A 9,199-nucleotide genomic window follows, 5' to 3' on the forward strand; every position below is an offset into this window, starting at 1 on the left:
AGGGTTGCGATGAGATAAGGTTTACCCTTTGGGGAGCTATGTTTATAGCTAAACATATGAGCACTTGTGGCATTTGAATGCGCTTGACCCGACTCATGTGGTGTTGGTTGCCTACTTGACGGGGCACAATTTGTCAACCAGTTGGAAAGGTTTTATCAAAGTTTTTATTGCCGATGCAGACCAGTGAAAACGGTACAAATTTTTTGGTTAATTAGGATTACTGCTCCTTGAATTCATAACATGTACCCGGATCAATATCAATCAAGAACAAAGAATTGGAGCATACATTGTCATGTTTTTATTTTTTGCGATTTATAACATGATTGCCAGATAGCAATAAATAACGACACAAATTATGCCCAATTTGCCCTTTCTCGAGAAAGGCATCATCACCATTAGGTGGATTAATCAGGGTTGTTTTCACCGGTCTTTCGGCTTTCTTCAATCGCGGTTGCAAGCTATACATATTGCGACCCGGGGTATCCAAACAGAAGGTTTTTGCTTACGGCATTGCGTAGGTGGACTCATATTTACTCACCAACAAGTGACATTTCCATTGGCGATCCCTGTGGCAAAACAGTGCCGTCGGTGCATCTGCATCTGTAGTAAATAATTCGGCACCAACATTTCAAAAGGGCGAAACTGCTTTTGTAAACAAGAGCTTCTCACGTCTCTGGTGGGCTTATTTGTGCTCACCCACGCAATCCAGCACCATTAAATGAAAGAAGAGGATTCGATGCTTCCATCAGTGGTGTTGGATTGCGTGGGTGGGCTCAAATTAACTCACCAGTGACGTGAGAAGCTTTTGTTTACAAAAGCAGTTACGCCCTTTTGAAATGTTGGTGCCGAATTATCAGTATTTAGATTGTATCTGGCTGTTTTGGAGAACCAGGCTGTTTTGATACGAGTGAAGCCAAATCCTTCTTCCATGCCTAAGAGATTCCAACGCTGGCACATGTTCTTGGTCAGCGTCTCATCTTCAAGTGGAATGGTTTTTGCATTACCAGTTGCCTGAAGTGTTTTTTCATGTATTTGATCAGACTTTCATGATTGAGCTAAAATTATTAAGTTAAGAAAGTTTTATAATAGCGATTATTTTTTTCTTATAATACTTTGATTAACACGCCAAATACCGTGATCAGAAAATCATGGGAACTAAATTTCCAAACAGCTGGTTCTCAGGCGTCTTTTGACCGATTTTCACAATTTTTTTTACGGATGTCTTGTTGATGACCCATCTCATCTTGTTGGGAATAGTCACGTTTAAATACTTTTTGAGAGCAGATTCCATTTCGATCAGCTTCAAAGCTATAACATAATCTATTTATTATTCATTTACATTATAAATTCATAGTTCTAATCTTACATTCTAGTATTATCTAGCGGACCTTTTTCCCAACATTCGAGTCACTTTAAATTTCTTCGACTATTTCAGTGTTGCCAGTTTCACCAACAATAAGCTGAACTTTCTCAACACATCTAGTTTTACCATTCAAGTGAGTTATGTTTCTAGAGATGCTTATTTTTCCCTAGAGGGGCGTGAGTAGGGATAGTTTTTTTTTCAAAATATAGTAAAATTTACTCTACATGACATATTTCAGTGTAAACAACACTTACAGGTTTCAAAAATGTTTTGCGTGAACAATATGTTTCAATTGGACATGTCTAGTGACTCCAAAATGACCTCTATGACAGATGAAAGATTATATGCAAATTTTGCCGAAGAAAACTACGGGGACCCGTGCCAATTGGAAACCAGTCATGTCCATGCCAGTTCACAAAGACCATATGTACGATATTCCATTCAGTTTTGCCTAAACCAGATGCTCTAGGTTCTCCAAACTGTTCTGGGGTTTGGATCAATTGGTCTACCATTTCAACTACGCTCGAAAGCTATCTATCTAGGCCCACGCGTATGATTTGCAACTCAGTTATATCTCAACCAGGTGTTCTAGGCTGGCCAAACTGTTCTAAAGTTTGAACAAATTGGACTATCAGGTTAACTGCGCTCGGTAGTTATCTGAAATCAACCAGTTAAGTCCGTAGAGCTCACGCGTATGATATGCGACTCAATTATATCCAAACCAGATGTTCTTTGTTTTTCAAACTGTTGTGGATCAATTCTTGTTGTTCCTCTTGATAGTAACTATCAGCGCTCAACTGCGACTCGTGAGGGCGCCGGCAGTGCGAAGCAGTACTCGCGGATGCACAACATGTTAGCTTTGAGGGAGTTGATAGTAACTATCAGCGCTCAACTGCGACTCGTGAGGGCGCCGGCAGTGCGAAGCAGTACTCGCGGATGCACAACATGTTAGCTTTGGGGGAGTTGATAGTACCTATCAGCGCTCAACTGCGACTCGTGAGGGCGCCGGCAGTGCGAAGCAGTACTCGCGGATGCACAACATGTTAGCTTTGGGGGAGTTGATAGTAACTATCAGCGCTCAACTGCGACTCGTGAGGGCGCCGACAGTGCGAAGCAGTACTCGCGGATGCACAACATGTTAGCTTTGGGGGAGTTGATAGTACCTATCAGCGCTCAACTGCGACTCGTGGGGGCGCCGGCAGTGCGAAGCCGTACTCGCGGATGCACAACATGTTAGCTTTGGGGGAGTTGATAGTAACTATCAGCGCTCAACTGCGACTCGTGAGGGCGCCGGCAGTGCGAAGCCGTACTCGCGGATGCACAACATGTTAGCTTTGGGGGAGTTGATAGTAACTATCAGCGCTCAACTGCGACTCGTGAGGGCGCCGACAGTGCGAAGCCGTACTCGCGGATGCACAACATGTTAGCTTTGGGGGAGTTGATAGTAACTATCAGCGCTCAACTGCGACTCGTGGGGGCGCCGGCAGTGCGAAGCAGTACTCGCGGATGCACAACATGTTAGCTTTGGGGGAGTTGATAGTACCTATCAGCGCTCAACTGCGACTCGTGGGGGCGCCGGCAGTGCGAAGCCGTACTCGCGGATGCACAACATGTAAACCGATTGGTTTACTATTTTTTGTACACACAGTTTATAGTAACTATCATACTGAGACCCATATAGGCGAATATGAGTTTTAATGAGCTAAAATAGACCAACACAAATTTTTGCTTTAGGGGAAAGCTTCTTAGATGTCGACTAAGCGTGACTAAACAGGACGGCAGGGCTGCTAGAATTCCTTCGGAAGTTCATTCTGCAATTCCTTCGGAAGTTCTTTCTGAAATTCCTCCGAAGGTTTCTTCTGAAATTCTTCCGAGAGTTCCTTCTGGAATTCAACCGGAAATTCCTCCAAAAGTTGTTCCAAGCAGTCCCACAGGAAGTTGACCCTAGAATTACTTCCGAAGGAATTTTAGGAATAACTTCCGGGGGGACTGCTTGGAACAACTTTCGTTTGACAGATTTAATTGATCGAAAATCGTATCGGATATCCCTCAACCCCGTAACTAAGGATGTTCTACTACAAATGAACGCTTGAATTGATATGAAACTATTTTCGTTGTCCTTGTACGAACAAAATACCACAAGTCAGTCAAAAAGCCGCTTGGTGCGGTTTGTCTGAGCCCCGACCAACTTTCAGAGGAATTTCTGGAGGAATTTCCGGTTGAATTCCAGAAGGACCTCTCGGATGAATTTCGTAAGGAACCTTCGGAGGAATTCCAGAAAAAACTTCCGGACTAATTCCAGAAGGAACTTCCGAAGGAATTCCAGAATGAACTTCCGAAGAAATGCCAGAAGGCACATCCGGAAAATATTCAGAAGAAACTTCCGGAGGAATTCAGAAAAACTTTCGAAGGATTTTCAGGAAGTTTCTGAAGAATTCCTGAAAAAAAAATCCGGGGAAATTCCTGGAAAAAACTTCCAGAGGAATTCCAGGAGAAAGTTTAGGAGTGATTCCAGAAAAAACTTCCGGAAGAATTCCAGAATGAACTTCGGGAGGAGTTCCTGGAGGAACTTCCGGAGGAACTCCTGGAGGAACTTCCAGAGGAATTGCGGAAGGAAATTCCGGAGGAATTACTGGAGCAACTTTGGGAGGAATAACTGGAGGAACTTCCGGAGGTATTCTTGGAGGATATTACGGAAAAATTCCTGGAGAAAATTCCTGAGGAATTCCTGGAAGATTTGAAGGAGCTTGAACTTTTTTTCGTACTTGTTGCCAGAATACGCATTTTTGGAAAAGAAATAAGAAAATATAAAAATCTCAAAAATGCCAAAAATGATGCATATAGAGTTTCTCAAACAAACGGTTCAATTCCTGGAGGAACTTCCAACGGAATTCTTGGAGAAACTGCGGGAGGAGTTCTTGGAGAAATTTCCCGAGGTTTTCCTGGAGGAACTTGCGGAGGAATTTCTGGAGGAGCTTACGGAGGAATTCCTGGAGGATTTAACGGAGGAAATCCTGGAGGAACTTCCGGAATAACTTCCGGAGAAAATCTTGTAGGAACTTCCTGGAGGAGCTTGCAGAGGAACTTCGGCAGGAATTCCTGGAATAACTTCCGGATGAATTCCTGGAGTAACTTAACTTCCGGAGAAATTCCTGGAGGAACTTTCGTTGGAATTCTTGGAGGAGCTTACGGAGGAATTCCGGGAGGAATTACCGGAGAAATTTCTTGAGGAACTTCCGAAGGAATTCCGGAAGGACTTTCAGAAGGTATTCCTGGAGGAACTTCCGGATGAATTTCTAATGGAACTTCTGAAGGAATTTCTGGAGGAACTGCCGCATGAACTTCGGGAAGAATGGTTGGAAAAACTTCTGGAGGAATTCCTGGAGGAATTTCCGACCAATCGATCGAAACTTCAGAACAGTTGGAGAACCTAGAACTGTTCAACCTGTGCATTGCACAGGAAGGCAAACTAGTGGAGACAATTTGTTGATGTTGTGTTCAAAACCAGTTGCATTGCACTATGGTCCAGGATACAGATTTACGCGGAAAGATGAATTTTACGCAAAAACTATATTTTTTTAGAAAAAACTGTTGTTCTACAAAATTGTTCGAAATAGTAAGGCCATCATTATGGTTCTACCAAAAAATAGGGTGGCCCATCATATAAAAAAAAATAGAAAACATTTCTTTTATTTCTCAGAATAATGACATGTTATGTTCTACAAAGTTGTAGCGCAGCTAATTCCAATCAATTTTGCTAAAAAAACTTTTTCTGTAGCTCTTAAGTTGGCTGATTTAGAGCAATTTTACCTAATTGGATTAGGGTGTACCTCAAAAAAACAGTATTTTTGATCTAATTTTTTTGTTTCAGATTTCTCGAAAAAGTCGTCTTTAGGTGACTTTTAGAGCTCAAAAAAATGCAACTTTTGATGGGTAAATATGCACAATATCTTTTTCCGATCAAAAGTTATAATCATTTTTCTGTCAAAATTACATTTTTTTCATAAGTTGATATCTCCGGTTGGGGCAGACCAAAAAAATATGTTTACACGGCATTTGAAAGATAAATTAATATTCTTCATTATGTCAAAAAAATTGGGGATATGTTATTTTTTTATCTTAAGTTTCAATAATTTTACTAAAATCATGTTTTTTTCAAATAAATTGATATAACTCGACAACGGAAGAAGATACAGACGATATTCTTATAGCAAAACACACATTTTAAAAAGTCCCAAAAGTCTTCAGAAGGTGACATTCGTGAAAATAAAAAATGAAATGAGCAGATCATAAATATTGTTTTTGAGGGACACCCTAATCCTGGTAAGTAAAATTACTCTAAACAAGTGAGCTTAAGAGCTACATAAAAAGTTTATATAGCAAAGTTGATTGGAAAAAGCTGCGCTACAACTTTGTAGAACATTTTATGTCAATATTCCGCAAAATAAAAAAAATGAAAATTTCACATTTTTATAAAATGGCCCACCCTATTTTTCGGTAACTCTATAATAAGGGCCCAAGTATCCAGAAAAATTTTGTAGAACAAATTTCGTTTCTTAGAAGTATGCTTCAGACCGAAAATGCATCTTTTCTCGTAAATCTTGCAATACGATGATAATGATAAAACTTATAAAAAGTGTTAGAGCTGTAGATTTTTTATTTTGCATTTCTCACGAATGTCATCTTCTGAAGACTTTTGAGGCTTTTCAAAACGCGTGTTTTGCTATAAGAATATCGTCTGTATCTTTTTCCGTTGTCGAGTTATATTAATTTATTTGAAAAAACATGATTTTAGTAAAATTGGTAAAACTTGAGATAAAAAAATAACGTATCCCCAATTTTTTGACATAATAAAGAATATTAATTTATCTTTCAAATGCCGTGTAAACATATTTTGTTGGTCTGCCCTAACCGGAGATATCTACTTATGAAAAAAATGTAGTTTTGACAGAAAAACGATTATAACTTTTGATCGGAAAAAGATATTGTGCATATTTACCCATCAAAAGTTGCATTTTTTCGAGCTCTAAAAGTCACCTGAAGACGATTTTTTCGAGAAATCTAAAACAAAAAAATTAGATCAAAAATACTGTTTTTTGAGGTACACCCTAATCCAATTAGGTAAAATTTCTCTAAATCAGCCAACTTAAGAGCTACAGAAAAAGTTTTTTTAGCAAAATTGATTGGAATAAGCTACGCTACAACTTTGTAGAACATAACATGTCAATATTCAAAGAAATAAAAAAAATATTTTTTAATTTTTTTTATATGATGGGCCACCCTATTTTTTGGTAAAACCATAATGATGGCCTTACTATTTCGAACAATTTTGTAGAACAACAGTTTTTTCTAAAAAATATAGTTTTGGCGTAAAATTCATCTTTCCGCGTAAATCTGTATCCTGGACCATAGTGCATTGGTTGGCAGAAAATAGAGCTGTTCCAAAAGCTGCAGTAAATTTTATTTCTGAGCCAATTCACACACATTTGAAACATTGTGTCAAATATGTAGCTTTGCTGTTTATATTCAGGCGTTTGGTTGATGTATTATTGTTTGTTGGTTGTTTTTATTATACCAATGTACAAAGAGACAGTCATACATCAAAACACGTGCTTTTTTGTTTCTGCTCGCCTACATGTAGAACATGAAGCGATGGAAAGCGACGGAAATAAAGCGAGCGCATTGCTAAAACCGCTCTAATATCCGGGCCCACCCCCGAAAAATATCAACTGCCAATTCGAGGCGAAAATATGGCTGATGCCATTTAAAAATTCATGATAGTGCAAAACAAGTTCATAGAAATGTGTTCTGAAAGTTCTGAGCTGGTTTCTCGGAGGAAATTGTCAGTCTTTGACTCAAACTTTACTCAAACCTAATATTTCACTTCTCTTCTTACTCTCCATTTTTCACTTTTCACAGTGAGAAGAGAGAAGTGAAAAATGAAGATTGAGACGTCTAACTTCTTATTTCTCACTTCTCATTTTTCACTTTTCACAATGAGGAATGACAAGCGAGAAGCATCTAACTTCCACTTATTTATCTGTAACTTGATCGACATGTTTCTCTTCCTCCGTTTTCTCAACTCGTGGGCAGCCTTCGGTAGCTTCATCTGCACAACAACCGTATTTGCAATCAGCCACCGTAGTCGGCTCCACTCGAAGTCGAAGCCGACTCGAAGTCGTTGTCTTCCGACGAGGTGATTATCTGGACAGCAACCAAAAAAACACAGTCTCTCAGCCTGTCATAAGACGAGTTTAAACAATCCCATTGACCTGTCATAAGACGAGTTTAAACAATCCCATTGAATTCCACCACTTAATTGTATCCTGACAGATACGTATTTCGACCTCAACAGTAAGGCCGTCTTCAGTGTCTTGTACTTGACTCGACTTATTTTGAGCTTTTTAGCTTTCACGCATAGAAATTTTGTTACGTTGATTCAACAAACCGGTTTGTTGAATTCAACCATAACCGTTTGTTTCAATGAAAATCAAAATTTGTAATGTCAACAACCCAATTTTGTCGATTTTGCCATAAATAATGTCTATTTTTACAAATTCTAGGGTGCTTTGAAAATAGGTCGTATGTGCAAGAGAGAGTCTCTCTTTGGATCTATTCTCTTTCGATTATTAGGAAACTATACAACAGTTTACTTCGAATTTCTTGGCAGGTATACAAAGACAATAGCTTTGTCTATCATGCTGAAGTGGAAATGTAGCAAAACATGCCAAACTAGCCGATATATTAGCGAAAGAGAGCGTGATCAAAGAGAATCTCTCTTTTGCACATACGACCTATTCTCAAAGCAATCTAGAATTGTTTTGTTGATATTATGTGTCAAAGAAAACCAATATGGCTGCTAACAGCGTACCATAAATGTGTGCGTGCCAAATCAGCTGCAGTGGGAAAAATGATTCCGCGTGACATTTTTTTCTAGTGGAAAGCGACATGGAAGGTAAACATCGAAAGAGGAATGGATATCACAATTGTTTTTTATACGTAGAAGTAAGTATTTCTATAAAAATAAAATGCCAAATATCTATTGTTTTTATAAATATAAATTTTTCATCTTTTAGCAAATGCCCCAGTTCTATCCCGGTCTATGAGAAAGCTCATCAGACGAATGGAAAAGAAGGTGATTGGGGCAAAGTTGAGGCCCTGTTGTAATGGATGCGCAACTTAGGAAAACCGAAGTGTTATTTATATATTATATATTATAATAGCATAAACTATAGTTTGGAAATAAAAATTGAAAAATATTGTATTGTAAAATATTTGTGTTTTCGTAACTTAACCTCAAATGTAAAGAAAAAATATTGACAATTCTACAAAAAAAATATAGTGGTTTTAACAAACACGTTTGTAAAACTAGTAAAAATATTGTTAAAACGACAAAACGTCAAAATAAAATGTATAACCATCATGATTGTTAGAACAACAAACATATTGGGTTGAATTCAACAAAAATGTTTGTAAGCCCTGAGATAACAAACAAGTTTGTCGAATTTGACTCTGTATTTTGTAAAGTTTACAATTTATTTCTGTGCGTGTTTTAGTGGAATGTTTTCACCTGTCATAAGACGAGTTTAAACAATCCCATTGAATTCCACCACTTAATTGTATCCTGACAGATACGTATTTCGACCTCAACAGTAAGGCCGTCTTCAGTGTCTCGTACTTGACTCGACTTAGTCGGCCCTTTGCACCACCGGAGGTGTACAGGATCCATAAGTAAGTAAGTAAGTCCTCTACGGACATGAAACATGGACAATGCTCCAGGAGGGCTTGCAGCACTCGGAGTATTCGAGAGACGGGTGCTTAAGACCATCTTTGGCG

Source organism: Armigeres subalbatus, chromosome 3 (assembly GCF_024139115.2).
Source record: "Armigeres subalbatus isolate Guangzhou_Male chromosome 3, GZ_Asu_2, whole genome shotgun sequence".
Taxonomy (NCBI): domain Eukaryota; kingdom Metazoa; phylum Arthropoda; class Insecta; order Diptera; family Culicidae; genus Armigeres; species Armigeres subalbatus.